The sequence below is a fragment of the Amblyomma maculatum genome, chromosome 3 (assembly GCF_055883805.1).
Source record: "Amblyomma maculatum isolate TAMU_Amacu chromosome 3, ASM5588380v1, whole genome shotgun sequence".
In the NCBI taxonomy this organism is placed as follows: domain Eukaryota; kingdom Metazoa; phylum Arthropoda; class Arachnida; order Ixodida; family Ixodidae; genus Amblyomma; species Amblyomma maculatum.
In genome coordinates this window covers 144,176,738-144,193,576 of record NC_139346.1, presented here as the reverse complement: position 1 = coordinate 144,193,576, position 16,839 = coordinate 144,176,738, and positions in this window count along the sequence as shown.

Sequence of the window (16,839 nt, the reverse complement as noted above, 5' to 3'; positions counted from 1 at the left end):
CTCTCTCCTGACCTCCTTGCGTGCGTGGGCCTGGGACAGCGACGTGAGAAAAGAGGCAGTTTCCGCGTACAAACAGAGAAAACGCAGTTTAATGAAATCCAATTCAACGAAGCCTCCAAGATGTTCATAGGCTCCCTGTAAATGAAAATGACGTAGCCTCTTTCGTGATTTGTCCGGATTTAACGAACCTTTTATCGAAAAATGATAGGGAAATAGTGTGAATTTTCGACATATTTTGTACAGAACGCCGAAAATGTATTGATTGCGAGCCAGCGGTAAATTCGTGGAGCTCCTTACCAAATAGCCCGTTCCTTCACCCTTGCATATTTGTCAAACATGCCGGGGCTGAAATTTGCTTCTGTGGTGGTTTGTAAGAAAAGAAACGCTAGCATTGTACGAAAGCTGTTATTACACTTATCATCAGGATAAAAATTGCGGGACGCCTATTCCTGGAAAACAAAAAAGAAACATTGTAGCTGAGGTTCGCGATTCGGCCACGTGGTATTGATGCAGGTCAATACAGAAAAAGCGTCACATCAGACCTTGACAACGTCCAGGCGACTGGATTGTGAGTGCGCCGAAAATTTTCTTCCATGCACTCATGTTTCGTAAACTTTTGATCTCGAAGGTGCAATTGAGGATATGCAGGCACGAATAGAAAACAACTAGCTTGTTGCCGTGGCTCTGGAAAGTGTTCGAAGTAGTAAACAATTTATCGTCGTGGTTAGTGTATGTTTTTTACCGCGTGTTCCAGCGAAGAGTGCAGCGTATTTCGTTTTTTTTTTCTGACGTTTAGGGGCTTGAAGTGCTTCTTGCAGCAATGTATTAGCAGTAATGGTGGACAAGAAATACCTGCTAAGTCAATTTAAAACCACGCGGATGCCAGAAATCCCAACTGCTACTTTCCAAGTATATGCAAGTCGATATGTGGCTGCAAATAAAGATTTGTACCCGGCCGTCAGTAATAGTCGTAATAATCAATTCTTAAGAGTTTGAGGCGCAAGTATAGGCTCACATCTTTGACAATGTTTGAGGACCCAGAAAACAAGGGCCTGTGTTCACGGGGTGCAACAACACCTGTAAAAAAAAAATACGTTTCCTTGAGCTGAAGTACTTGCATCTTGAAAAATGACGTCAGGAAAGTAAGCGGCGATCATTTGGCCAGGCGAGCGAAAACTGAGGCACTCCCAGTAAACGAGCATTGCATCAACGTAGACTGAGGTGTACTCGTCGCCAGGATCCACTGGAAGAAAGCTATGCGGAAATTGTAACATCCCCTTACGCTCCTACCTTTCGCGGCATCGAGGTCGTAGGAAAGAAGGCAAACAGCACGCTGTGACAAAGACTTCATTAGAAAGGAAAGCAAAAGTAAAGCGTCTCTCTGCCTGCACGTCTTTAACTTAACAGCGTTTTTGCTTCAAAAGCCGTGAGTTCCTTTAGCGAGCGCAACTAAGCGCTCATTTGAAGATACACGCACAAGAGTAAGTTCCCTTAATCTTCGTTATATATATTTTTTTCCCTTCACATTCACAGAGAAACCTTTCTTTGCTTGATGCCTCGAGCTGCACTCCAAACGGGTGAATACTCTTTACCACTGGTGTTCAGGACCTCGAAACAGGGGAACCGTACCTTAACTCTTTGCTGCATCGCATTTTCTTCTTTATTTAGCTCAAGTTATGTGATCCTCCGTTTCTTGAGCACCTCTGCAGTAGCAGAGACTAACGACGAAAAAGGAAAACGAACTTGTGATCTCGGAGGACGTGGCGGAGTGTGATGAGACCTCTGAAGCACCGAGACTCAAGACAGTACCGGCACAACGCGAAGGGAGACGCGATAGGCAGGGCGGGACCTCGATTACCATCGCTTAGGTGCGGCCCGTTTAGCCCGTGCCAATTCGGGAGCCTCTGGAAACGCGCCGCTGGAAACAGCGCGAGAATGCGCTGTGCTCAAGAGAAGAGAGATAAAACGGGGCCGGCCTCCTGCTAAGCCCACGCACCGAGGGAATGGAAGCGATAAAGGCCAGGGAACGGAATGCGATAGAGCGAGCCAAGACTGAAGTCACGGCCAATTGGAGAACAGTCGTTTCGCTTGAAACGTGCGACGTGCAGCGCTCAACGGTTGAGCGGGCCGCCTAGCCTGCCGTGAACCCGTCGACGCCACGCATCGTTGAGCAGATTCCTCTTTCGATGAGCGAGTTTTCCTTTTCTCATCCTCATTATTCCTTTTCTTCCCTTTTTTGAGACTCCTAGGGCGTGGAGAAAAGGTCCAAGACAAAAAAAAAAAAAGCGGTAACTGTTGCGCGAGCAGAGAAGAGAAACAAAGCCATCAATCCGCCCGGTACAAATGCAGGAAACCAAGTAAAGTTAGTCTCTCCAGCTGCTTTACGGAGCTGTTGCTTCGGAAGCGAGGGGAGATTCGGCGGGAGCGAGAGTGAGGTTAAACGAAGCCGTCGTACGTAGCCTAGACTACCTAAACAATGAGGCATTGAGAAAGGCGACAGACGGCAGCGAATAACACAGCTAATTTTCATGGCGTTCCTGCGAGGGGCAGGGAGACGAGCTCAAATAGCTGCACCTTTTAAACGAATAGTGTGAAAGACTGTTAATCATTACTCCTGACTACTACTGTAAGCAGACTGGCCCCTAGTCGTCCTTGGTTAAAGGGTTAACTGAATTATAAATAATATATAGATTGTAGGAGGCCACAGATGGTTTTGTAGTTGGAGGATTAACCATGGCAGCTTTGGCCGTTTTTGACAGGAAGCTGAATTTGGGCTTTTGGGTATTGGGAATTTGGGAATTTGGAAGAGTAGGTATTCAGAGACTTGGAATGGGAGCAGTTAGGGATAAGGGTAGATGGAGAATACCTCAGTAATCTGCGATTTGCTGATGACATTGCCTTGCTAAGCAACTCTGGGGATGAACTGCAAATAATGATTGATGACCTAGACAGGAAAAGTAGAAAGGTAGGCTTGAAAATCAATATGCAGAAGACTAAGGTAATGTTAAGCAGCCTCGGGAAGGAACAGCAGTTTACATTAGGTAGCGAAGTACTGGAAGTAGTAGGCGATTATGTCTACTTAGGACAGGTAGTAACCGCAGACCCGGACCATGAAAAGGAAATAACAAGAATAAGATTGGGATGGAGCGCATTTGGCAAGCACTCTCAGATTATGACTAGCAGCTTACCGGTATCGCTCAAGAGGAAGGTATACAACAGTTGCATCTTACCTGTTATCACCTATGTGGCTGAAACATGGAGGCTAACCAGGAGAGTTCTACTTAAGTTGAGGACAACCCAGAGGGCTATGGAACGAAAAATCGTAGGGGTAACATTAAGAGATAGTAAGCGTGCAGAGTGGGTCAGAGAAATAACTCAAGTTACCGACATTCAAGTGGAAATTAACAAGAAGAAATGGGCATGGGCAGGACATGTAGTGCGTAGAGAGGATAACCGATGGTCGCTTAGGGTAACAAACTGGATTCCAAGAGAAGGAAAGCTTAGCAGGAGGCGGCAGAAAATTAGGTGGGTGGATGAGGTTAAGAAGTTCGCAGGGGTCAAGTGGATGCAGCTAGTACAAACCGGGTTAAGTGGAGAAATATGGGAGAGGCCTTCGGCCTGCAGTGGGTATAGTCAGGCTGATGATGATGGTGATGATGAATTTGGGCGATTTGTAGTGCCTCCCTAGTTTCAGCATAAACAGACAAGGATCAAAGAGGGAGAACACACGAGCGCTGCACCGAAAAAAAACAAGGATAGTTTTAACCGTGAAATACCTTGCGCCAACCGGAGTGACATGTCCGGCTGATGTCAGTCCCGGTAAGACATGAGTGGTGATAGTCATGGTGACTAACGCGATGCCATTATAGGCAGGTAAGCCGTGGTAGGTTATTATCGGACATGGTAGCCACGGTAAGTCACGTAAAGTCGTAAGTAGTAGTAATCATGTTCGGTCATGAATCTCATGGTAAGTCCCAGCAAGTGACGTCAAGGCACAGTTTAACCTTATGCGATGCTTTCATTTCCGCAGCAATGCATATTATGATTCACACAGACAGCGAAGAAATCCGGGGTGGTAGGCTAAAACTGCAACTACACTAAAATGTAAAGAGAACAATTTAGGACCAACATTGATGCGTAAAACTGATACAACAAAAAGAAGTAAATATAGAGAAAATGCTTCGAAGAGAACATTTAGCTAATATTTCGGTGACTGAAAGCATTTTGTGAAAAACATGTAACAATATTTGCTTATATATATTTCTTGTTTCACAGAATGCCGTTGCAGGTGGCCGATGGCTAGAACTTGGTGAGCGCTTTGTAGTACACAGTGACTAAGTGCGCGGACATTATTTCGAAAGTTGTTCATGCGTGCACGCTCCGAAACGTGTGTTGAGATGCCAGACATACCCTTGTATCCGCTGGGTGTTTCTCAGAATCACGCCAGCTTATCAAGTAACTCTACATACCACCGTATTCATTTGCTTACTAACCGCTCAAACTATACAGCTTTTACTTCTCGAACGCCATTGCAATGGAACGAAAGAGAAGGGCGCAGTGTAGCACTACAGACTGCGGCGCAGACGATATGCTTGATTCGAGCGCAGAAGGTTTCGTCGTCAACGAGCGCCGCCTATGTGTAAACATTGTGTAGGTCGTCTGCTACGGTGTGCGGTTCGTTACCGTGTTGTGTGAGGCCTGTCTTTGGGTAAACATTTGTGCCGTTTGGTTGTCAGTATTGCGAGGGAATGGGCCCTGCGTGGCTGTGCGTTGAATAGAGAGTAAGTTACACCACGCGAAAAGGTTGCTCGATTCGGAGACACACCCCGCGGATCGCGGTACTCTTGACGGTATGTGCGAATTAAGAGCACACATTCTTGGGATATTTTTAAAACAATATTCCACCTAAAGGACGTGACATACTGTTCCCCACTCTTATTAAAACCACTCACCATCTTTTGCCGCCTGATCGGCTTCATTTACATTGAAAAATGTATTTCGATAAATTTTGCAACCCAGGTGGTCGAAATTTCCGGAGTCGTCCACTACGGCGTCTCTCCATAGCCTGAGTCGCTTTGGGACATTAAACCGCACAGACCAAACCAAACCAAACCAAACCAAATTTTGCGTTCATGTGTTTCTGTGACCAGCTCTCCCGACTCGCATCCCCATGCGCTTCACTGTATTTCAAAACACTCCGCCTTCAAAAGAAGTTTCTGCACTTTTACAATTTGTTCAAGGATGTTTATGAGTACTCTGAACTAAAGGACGACGCCAACAGCGGTGCACCGTGAAATCACAAAGTAATTTATTATCTTTCTCTTCACTGTATTCCATGGGCACTCAGCCTATATTTAACCCCATGCCGCCCAGCTGGGTAAAAGGCGCGCCACCATACCTTGCTTACGATTCAGTTCGGTGTATGTATATAGCAGCCTATCAAACATTGGTTTCTTTTTCGGTTCAGCGGAGTAATACACATCGCGGGTAACATAGCCCTCAGTTACCAAACGCTATTTTTTAGGTTGTCTCCTACTACACTGATAACATATAAACATTTTTACTTCAGTTCGCTATAGTTGGAGTATTTTACACAATTAACTACCGCCTATAACTGGAGTAAAGGCAAACAGTTGCTCATATTTACTCCAGGGGGTGCAGCGGTGGCGTAGCGGTAGAACATCCGCCTCGCATGCAAGAGGACCGGGGTTCAAATCCCGGTGCCGCGCAATTCTCCACCGGATGACAAAAAAAAAAATCCGAGTGTTGATGGAATTGCATATACAGGTTTGGGGTGCGACCTGATGCCGGTGAACACCTCCGGCAACGCACTCCCTCACCAGAACAGGAGTTGGCCACCCTGGTGCAGTAATTGGCCACAACCTCCTATGATAAGCTCCATAAAACCTCGGCCCTCAGTCACCAGCGGCTGCGGAACAACTGACCACGGCGGCGGTCAGACCTGTGACGCAGCAGGGGGTGCTAAGAAAGCCTGGCTCCGTTGGACAGGCCGCCATTGGAAACTGACCCTGGCAACGTTTAATGCTAGAACCCTAGCTAGTGAAGCTAGTTTAGCAGTGCTGTTAGAGGAACTAGAGGGCATGAAATGGGATGTCATAGGGCTTAGTGAGGTTAGGAGGCTGAATGAGGCATATACTGTACTGAAGGATGGGCATGTGCTGTGTTATCGAAGTTTACCAGAGAGGCGACAACTAGGAGTAGGTTTCCTTGTCAATAAGTATATAGCGGGTAATATAGATGAATTCTATAGTATTAATGAGAGGGTTGCAGGCATCGTAATTAGGCTTAATAAGCGGTATAAACTGAAGGTTGTACAGGCCTATGCACCTACAAGTAGTTATGATGACCAGTCAGTTGAAAGCTTCTATGAAGATGTAGAATCGGCAATGCGAAAAGTAAAGACGCAGTATACTGTACTAATGGGTGACTTCAATGCCAAGGTAGGGAAAAAACAGGCAGGAGGCAAGGCAGTAGGTGACTATGGCATTGGTTCTAGTAATAGCAGGGGGGAGTTACTAGTTGAGTTTGCAGAGCGCAATAACTTACGAATCATGAATACCTTCTTTAGCAAACGGAAGAACCGAAAATGGACATGGAAAAGTCCTAACGGAGAGACTAAAAATGAAATCGACTTCATAATGTGTTCAACCCCCGCCATTGTGCAGGATGTAGAGGTAATCGGGAAAGTTCGATGTAGTGACCACAGGATGGTGAGGTCCCGAATTAGCCTAAATCTGAAGAAGGAACGCAATAGATTAGTAAGAAAGAAACCCATCAACGAATTAGCGGTGAGGGGGAGGGCAGAAGAGTTCAGGATCTCGCTACAGAATAGGTATTCAGCTCTAACTGAGGATGGCGACATTACCCTAGAGGCAAGGAACAATGATTTCAGAGATATCATTACTGAGTGCGCGGTAGAAGTAGGCGGTAGGATAGTTAGAGAGGATACCGGTAAGCTGTCTAAGGAGACGAAAGATTTGATTAAGAAACGGCAGAGTATGAAAGCTTCCAATCCAACAGACCAGATCGAATTGGCCGAGATATCAAAGCTAATCAATAAGCGCAAGGTGGCCGATATAAGGAAGTATAACATGGAGAAAATTGAGCATGGGAGAAGCCTTAAAGCGGTAAAGAAGAAATTGGGCATAGGCAAAAACCAGATGTATGCGATAAGGGACAAGGCGGGCAACGTCATCACTAATATGGACAAGATAGTCAAAGTAGCCGAGGAGTTCTATACAGATCTCTACAGTAGCCAAAGTAGTCAGGACCGTAATGAGATTGGCGGTAGGGAAAAACAGTCAGACGTTCCACCAGTGACGAAGGACGAGGTCAAGAAAGCACTAGAAACTATGAAAAGGGGGAAATCAGCTGGAGAGGATCAGATAACTACAGATTTGCTGAAGGACGGGGGGGGGATATCGTGCTAGAAAAACTGGCCACCCTGTATACGCAGTGCCTGGTGTCATCGACGGTACCGGAAGCATGGAAGAATGCAAACATTATCCTCATTCACAAGAAAGGGGACTCTAAGGACCTTAAAAATTACAGACCAATCAGCTTACTGTCTGTTACGTATAAGGTATTTACTAAGGTAATCGCTAATAGAATCAGGACAACCTTAGACTGCAATCAAGCAAAGGATCAAGCAGGGTTTCGGAAACGGTACTCTACTATCGATCATATCCATACCATCAATCAGGTGATAGAAAAATGCGCGGAATATAACCAGCCCTTATACATAGCATTCATTGATTACGAAAAAGCATTTGACTCAGTTGAAACCTCGGCGGTGATGCAGGCATTGCGAAATCAGGGGGTAGACGAGCCGTACGTGAAAGTGCTGGAAGATATATATAGTGGCTGCACAGCAACCATAGTTCTGCATAAAGAAAGTAACAAAATTCCCATAAAGAAAGGTGTTAGGCAAGGAGACACAATCTCCCCAGTACTATTCACAGCTTGTTTAGGGGAAGTATTCAGAGACTTGGAATGGGAGCAGTTAGGGATAAGGCTAGATGGAGAATACCTCAGTAATCTGCGATTTGCTGATGACATTGCCTTGCTAAGCAACTCGGGAGATGAACTGCAAATAATGATTGATGACCTAGACAGGAAAAGTAGAAAGGTAGGCTTGAAAATCAATATGCAGAAGACTAAGGTAATGTTCAACAGCCTCGGGAAGGAACAGGAGTTTTTAGGTAGCGAAATACTGGAGGTAGTAGGCGAATATATCTACTTAGGACAGGTAGTAACCGCAGATCCGGACCATGAAAAGGAAATAACAAGAAGAATAAGATTGGGATGGAGCGCATTTGGCAAGCACTCGCAGATTATGACTAGCAGCTTACCGGTATCGCTCAAGAGGAAAGTATACAACAGTTGCATGTTGCCTGTACTCACCTATGGGGCTGAAACGTGGAGGCTAACCAAGAGAGTTCTACTTAAGTTGAGGACAACCCAGAGGGCTATGGAACGAAAAATGGTAGGGGTAACATTAAGAGATAGAAAGCGTGCAGAGTGGGTCAGAGAAATAACTCAAGTTAACGACATTCTAGTGGAAATTAAGAAGAAGAAATGGACATGGGCAGGACATGTAGTGCGAAGAGAGGATAACCGATGGTCGCTGAGGGTAACAAACTGGATTCCAAGGGAAGGAAAGCGTAGCAGGGGGCGGCAGAAAGTTAGGTGGGCGGATGAGATTAAGAAGTTCGCAGGGGTCAAGTGGATGCAGCTAGCACAGAACCGGGTTAAGTGGAGAGATATGGGAGAGGCCTTCGCCCTGCAGTGGGTATAATCAGGCTGATGATGATGATGATGATGATGATGACTCCATTATTCACTGAATGTCCTAACACGGTGGGCTGTCCTCATTTGGCTCCATATTGATGGAGTAAATGTTTCTGCACATGAAATTGAAGGGGCGGTGTCAACCATTTATATTCCCCTTTTGGGTTAATTACTGTTGACAGTGTAAAAATACAGTATAGATATATTAACTACGGAATTGCGCATCCTGAAAAAAGAAAAACCTGCAAACAAGATTGCTTTAGAGAAAGAGAATATTCTTGCCGAAACAGTGCCATGTCTGCAACGCCGGCGACAGTGGATTACGTCCCAGCCACGTGACAGCACTCAGAGCGCCTGTGGTGCCAAGTCAGCGCAATAAGTCCTCTCATGAGAGTACGTCGAGCAAGGATAAAAAACACGAAAGTTAGCGACACACGGCTGAGCGAACGAGCACAACTGGTCTGTTGTCAGCAAGTCTGCGACATTTATCACCGCGGAGGGGAAGGGCTGTGCGAAGAGTGACCGGCTAATAGAGGCATGCGTGCCGGATTGCAACAGAGCGTCTCCCGGAGCACCCTGCACTCCGTGTTTCTTGTCGATCTTTTCTTATTATATTGCGGCTCTAGGAAATCCTAACGCGTGATTAATAAGGCCGCTGGCGCCGCCGTGTCGATGGAAAGCAACCCTTCGTGCATTGTCAGCTTTCTTCTGGGGCTTATACAGCAGGGATAAGTGAAACATTTACCAAAACGGAGGGCATTAAGGAAAACGGAGGGAGTTAAAGACCATAGATGAACTATATTTACCGTACATATTGCTTAATAAATGAAACAAAGCGTATGCGAATTTGTCACCGTCGATGGCAAACTCCAGTAACAGAACAATTTATGCAAACAATGCAGACGTTTCTCGATATTGATGATGAGGAAAGGGAATTAGGGAAAGTGAGAAGAGTGAAAGGAAAGTTTGCGAAGTTTATCAGGGTAGTACTCTAACTCGTAGCCATAAAATTTTAGCAGCTGAGGTTAGGAAGTTGCCTATGCCTGCGCGACCAAGGTGGCGCAGATGGAGGAAATGAATACGTGCATCACCTGCCCGCCTTTGTTTTATACCTACTGCTTAGCTTCGAGTGCGGTCTGAAACAAACTGAATGCAGAAATGTTCTCAGATTCGGACGTGAGTTGTCCATGGTCTGCGTCTCTCATTGCCTGAGTCGCTTTGGTGCGTTAAACTCATTAAGCCAAACCTAGTCCATGGCCTCATCATTGCGCAGATGACAAATTATTTTGCCTGGGAGGCGGGGGGGGGGGGGGGAGAGCTTCGGAGAGCTTGTAACCGCACTATTTGATCATTGCACTCGCGATATTACTAATAGGGACAAGTTAGCAATATTTCGATGTCATTAGGCTCATAATAGCAGACTAGGCTACTTTTGTGTTACACGTGGACTAGAAGATTCACCTGATGCCTGATTTATGTGATGTTTAGTACAAAAGCATTTCTTGGCTCAGGAGTGGCGTAGACAGAACCTGCCATAAGAGACTGTTATCAAAGCCTGTCATCATGACCTGTCCTCAAGCGTGTCCACACGAACATGACGCCTAATAATAATAATAAAACCAGTAATCGAACCACCGTACGAACAAATATTCTTCCTTGGCTAAGGCACGTGAGCACTACACAATTGTCACATTTTGTTTCTTTATTTCATGGAAAACTTCCGCAAAAAACAACAACCTTAATTTACTCAAACTTGTTCATGTCTCAAGTTACCGGGCTGATTAATACGGGCCCGCCATATCCCTAACCGAACGCTGCACCACCACCAAAACATCAAAATTGAGGGAGGCACACACATGCATCTAGGGGCGGCAGCCAGTTTGGAGGTTCTTCGCTTGCAGCATATACATTCCTCACCGAAGGACACTAATCACGAAATACGAATTTGGACGATCTTGGAGGCTCGGCATGTCTGTCCATTACAAAGCTTTTCCAAAGAATGAGTAGCTTCATAAACACCAGCAGATCATAAGGCACAGCAGAGTTTTTGTCAACAGGCAAAAATCTATAGTATATGGTATAATTTCAGTGTCCTTCTTATGAGGCCTTTGTAGTATTGCCCAAAATCACATAGCGTCTTGGCACCGAATAAAGAAATGAGTAATTGTCTCAGGAACATTACACAGACAACAATTCATCGTCCAGGGAACAAACATTTTATCATGAAGAAATCTCTTGACAGGCAGCGTTGCTGCGTGTAGTTTGAAAGAGAACGTTTTTGCGGCTGCCTGAATGCACATTCCCCTAACATGCTTTATGACACTGGTGTACAAAAACCTCAGATAAGGATGCCGATACAATGGTGCAGGGAACAAAGATTCACTCAGAACCTGGGTCATTTGGTTTCTCGAAAGGCTATGAAGGTAATCTAGAGAAGCGCACAGTGAGGAAATTGAAAGTGTCAGCAACCTCGTTAAGGAATCCCCTTAAAGCCTCCTCACGAGCCGGTTCATTCGGTGCAAATAAGTAAGGCAAATGAGAACTTAGACGCCTAATAGGCTCAGCTACAAGAAACGAATAATTTGCTGATTTGTAGAAAAAAAGAACAGGGAAACAAGTTGATGCACGAACAAGTGAACAAGGCCCACTCCATCGGATTCTAAGGGAAGGAACACGTTGTCACGCCTTATTGGCTCCCATTGAGAGCGCCACACGTATGTTGCAAATATGCTGTGTATTTTGTACCTTCCTCCTCGCAAAATGCAAGACCTAAAGGACATACGCAAGCTTTGCAAGCAACATATATTACAGACCTGTGCCATAGCATACACTGAGAGTTCCCTACCTATCCGAGCCTGTGTCTGGCGCCTCAGAGGCACGATTTGCAAATCCCAGTAGGCTGTACTGTTGCCAACTTGGTGCAGCGGAACCCCTACTAAAGAGGGCTACAGTCCCAGCATATGCCACCAAACTGGCTTGACCTAGTGCCCCAATGCCCCAACCAAAAGCCTTTCAGTTTATATATATCAAGAAAAGAACTATTTAGTCAAGTGCAATGCCTCAAGTACACTCTTATCAGAACAAAAGAGGCGAAATCATAACTTCAATAAAATCTTAACTTCACATTGAGCCAAAGAGAAACCACGGATAGCTGCGCTGTTAACTATACTGAGACAGATGAGCTCCAGATATAGGGCAAACAACAATGGAGACAGTGGATATCCTTGAGGAACAGATGATTCCAGTGGTATTGGTTTGGCTTGCTCCTGGTTAACATTTAGCCTCGTATAGGAGTCCTTTTAGAGCAACCTTATGGCCCTGAGCAAAGCGTCACCAATATTTGCAACTCCAAGACCACGAACGAGAAATCATGCTGAACTTTATCAACCGCCTTCGCCAGGTCAATTTCAATCATAGCTATTTCGCTGGTCTTATCTGATATTGTCTTCCCTACGAACGAGCAACGAGCAATGTGAATATGTGTTTCATTATTGCGGTATCTGGTACCGCAGACCTGATGCGAACCTAGAAAGCTCATAATGACCAGCTGCAGCCAAAAACAAAGAACCTAAACAAATATTTTGTAATGTACATTACAGATAGAAATTGGACGATACCCTTGAACAGTTTTCAACAGATTAGTATCTGTGCGTTTGGGGATTAATATTGTGTGGCAGGAATAGAAAGTAGGATGCAGGAAGACCAGATCATAACATGCTTGGAAAACTTTCATTAAAACAGGCGCTAGGCAAGGCGAAAATGTTTTATACAATTCGCTAGTAATGCTATTTGGGCCACGAGATTTCTGGTTCTGAAGACCAGAAATGGCTGTTTAATTTCGTCCAATGTAATGGGTCCCTCCACTACAGTAGACTTGTCATTTTCAAACTGAGGAAAGTTTTCTAGCAAGAAATTGTAATAGGAACCCTGATTTCGATCATGACAACTGCCAAAAAATTTCCGATAATAGTCGAAGAAAGCAGCAGGAATACCAGGAGCATCGCTGTATGTACAATAACCGTATTGCGTTTCCAATATTTCTTTCGCAAGGGCAGTCTCTCTTTCATCGCTCAGGGCCCGATGTGAAGGTTGGTCGTCAGCGCAATTTGGATTGTATATTGGCACTGCGCAGAGAAAATATGACGTGGGTCGCGGTAAATCAGTGCGGCAATGAAGGAAAGCATCCCGCGTAGTAAATCTGTATTGCGCGTTAGGTAGCTGCCCCTATACGGTTCATTCGCTGTGCGCTTCCTTCTAATGTTACCATTGCAAGTATAAAATCTAACGAAAACAAACATGCTCATAAATAATTGTGACACTCATATCTAATGAGCGTTCGGCCTGTGGAAGCGGAGCGCAGTTCTTGCAGTCGCGCTGACCACTACTGCTGCTTCCAACAGCTTCCGCCGTGCGAACCGGGTGGTATGGTTTGCTGGCATGCTCAAACATCACGAAATAGCCTCACTAGGCCGGACAGCTTTCAAGAGCACCGCAGAGCAGCCGTTGTATAATCCTGCTACCGCAGCGCCTACGGCGCACGCAAAGGCCAAAATGGCGTCGAGTGGAGTCAGCGCGGGCGTCACTTGTTTGACGCATACGGGTGCCACCACCAGTAGAAGATGGCGGTGCCTAGGCGTCAAAACCTAAATGGTCTATAGCTGCTGACACAAAAAAAGCATATTTCTCTTCTTGTAGCAGCTAAACAAAAGATGCTCGCCTCACTGATTTGCGCAACGAAAATGTTTTTTGAAATGCACGCGGCTGATCATAAAACGCATTACATATTTAAAAGTCGAACAGCAAATATAGACAATTGGTGTTGCGGAGCAATATGTATTGTGTGCTTTGTAGTTTGTCATTTCGCATTGTTCATATAAACAGCGCGAACAGGAAGACACAGGACAAGATAAAAGGGAGCTACAGGACAAGCGCTGACTCACAACTCAGCCTAAGCCTGTACAAAAAGTGTAGCAGATGAACCCAGGGGTTGTTTCACGTGAAGGCTTCATTTTCGGCACATTTGTTTTTGTCTGGGCCTTGGAGTAAATGCTTAGGTTGAGTTGTTAGACAGCGCTTGACCTGTAGCTCCCTTTTATCTGGTCTTGTGTCTTCCTGTTCGCTCTGTTTATATTAACAATGGATGTTTACCAACTAGCCCAACAAAGAGTCTTGGTATGTCGCACCTATATGTACTCTCCATGATCGGTACCGTTGTTGTGAATGCGTGTTACCTGGCAGTTCCACCCTTTAGGCTATTTGCAAGATAATTAAGGTGGACATTCTCACCGTTAGGGAAGCCATAATTGAAAGAGTTGTCGCTAAAGTTCTATCATGCTAAACCGGCGTTGTGGACGTTTCACTCTTTAGTTACCTTTGTCCAATGTGCTGAAATAAGATATAAAATTGTCAGCAAATAAGTTTCTTCTTTTATTGACTGGTCCTACACGACTATGCGGGACATGATATTTCCTCAGCAACGTGCTGCAGTGCTGTGTTATGCGTTTGGTATGCACATCACCGTGTTACTGAGCAGCTGTTGCCGTGCTGTGTTGCTATGTAAGGTCGTCTAAGTAAAGCGGCTGCGCAATCAAGAGGAGATTTTCGTCGGGGTAGTACCATCAGGATTGGCGCTTTCGCCCTAAATTGCAATCCACTTATGACCGACTTTTTCCATGATAGTGCTTTTGGGATATGAACTTTTAGACCCCGCTCGACTGAGCTGTCGTCGCCAGACATTGAGCAACGGTGAATGCGTTCAAGCTCGCCACTCTTGTCGTGGTGGTCGGTATTTTTGTCAGATATGTCTCGCGATTTACACGAATGTACTTAATAATTAGGCCGAATTAGGAAGGCCACACGAGTATGCGCCGAGACGGATCGAAATCTACAAGTGCAATTGTAATGAGAATATAGATGCGTGCAATATAAGAGGTAATATGAAAGCGCGTGGCCATTGGCCAGTCTACGCGCCTAAGGCCAATTGAACTGCAGGAAACAATCGCCAATGCAGGTGTGCATTCTCTACCGGACAAATCAATAGCGCAATGAGCCCGAAAGAACTCGTTGGAAGCGGATATCTTTTCTGAAATTGGAGGAAAGCCCCGTCGTGCTTACGACGACATTTGTCCCAGTTGTTAGAACGGCTATAGTCGACCTGTAGTGGCACCGTTTAGCAGCAGTGCGTTGCAATTCCCAAAAACGATTATGCTCGAATTTTTTTCACGTAAGGTATGTTCGTGTTTTATCGCTCACAACGCTCACCCACAGCGCCAGACTCCCATCATCCACCTTTCACCTTGCAGCTCCACTTCGACACAATCGGCGTGCACGCTTCGTTCGTTTAAAACAAGGTTTGGCAGGATGCGTCAACGTAAAAGCCTAGGTACACGTTACCATTCGGCGAAAAATGTAGCTGCGTTCCGTCGGCCGAAAGCGACAGAAGAACTCGCGTCACGAGAGGATCTGGCATATGAAACCGATTGCAAACATGACACATAATTTGAAGTGAGGGTCACCATAAAGGAACCTTCCCAAGAATAAGTGTGTTTTGGGACATGCTACTTATTTACTTCATATTTTTAATACTGTTCGAATTTACTTTCCTGTTCCAGAATATAATAAAAGCTTAAAGTTCATATAGTATGTAGTCTTGTTTTTGTCGTCAGATGGCCAAAACGTTAGCGATTGCGGCATTGCAGCGGGTGAGAAGAGAAAGGCTCAGGGACGGGCTCAGCTTTGGTATACATACTTCAGCAATATGTTCAAATAAGTGACCAACGATTACAGCGAAGTGGGGCGGCAGGGATTATTTTTTTGGCATATAACTAATTAGACCTGCCACACGTCGAAAGTTAAAAGGAAATAATGTTTCTTGCTTTCGAGCTTTTCAGGTACACAAAATTTCACATGATTTTTATTTGAGAGCGAAACCTGTACAACTACTTGTACAGCAATGTTTCGTAAGGCTCTCTCTAAAGGACTTTGAAATCAAATCAAGGTCACACCAAGCACGCACCCCAAGGCTAACGATGTATAGACAATATGTACGACTATGTATGGCACAGCACGCGAACGCCTTTCAATTTCGTGTTTATATAGCGGTGAAATGCAAAAGCATTCACTGAGAAGTGGCCCGAAAGACACTGACAGAAGTCTCCTCCGCCACGTATTGGGGTTTGATTCATTATCGTATTTGCCGGAGAACCGGAATAATTAATTGTCTTGCTCATGTGGCCACGACGCGATGCAATTACTGTCTTATTGCGAGTCAAGATTTCCTGCATAGGCGTGCTATACACCTTCTTCTAGAACCACTTTGAGGCCAGACTGGTTTGTTAAGTCGCATAATTTGAACATCGGAGCCTCACACCTGGCAATGTTTAAACTTCTAAGGAAATTAAAGCAGATATCAGTAGGGACAAAAAGAAGAGAATACAGAATAAGAAATTGACATATGAAATCATCTTTGTGCTAAGTTCAGATACAACTCAAGAACAGACCGGTCAATTTCTTCCAAGGCGGCCTTCCCACCATAAGCGTCAGGTTATCCTTTTGAAGTCTCGGTCAACCAAATTGCATCTTATTGCATCACTCATTGCGACGTCGTCGAACGATAGGAAAATAAAATGAATTGCGTAACATTTTTTAAAAACAGATTCATCCTTTGTTTTGAGTTGTACATAGTTATATATATATATATAAGTATGTAACTCAACGTACGAATTATAGGCTATTATTTGACTGCCTAGTAAGGCTCTCAAATGGGACAGCTTTTTTATATGAGCGGTTCCATTGAGCAGTGTACCTGCCACCCTTGTTGAGGATGATAGCCCGACACTAGAGCTTGGAGCTATGCATGTGGCAAAATATTTTCCTCTGTCCTTGTCACTGTTTTGTAAGGGACGATTTTTGCAATATGGTTGCGATGTTTGCGGTGTGGAGTGGCGCTTTGGAAACAAGCGAGAAGTACACTTTAGAAGCAGTGATAAAAAAAAAAATAATTAAGATAAGTTGCCAGCCAAAGTTGGT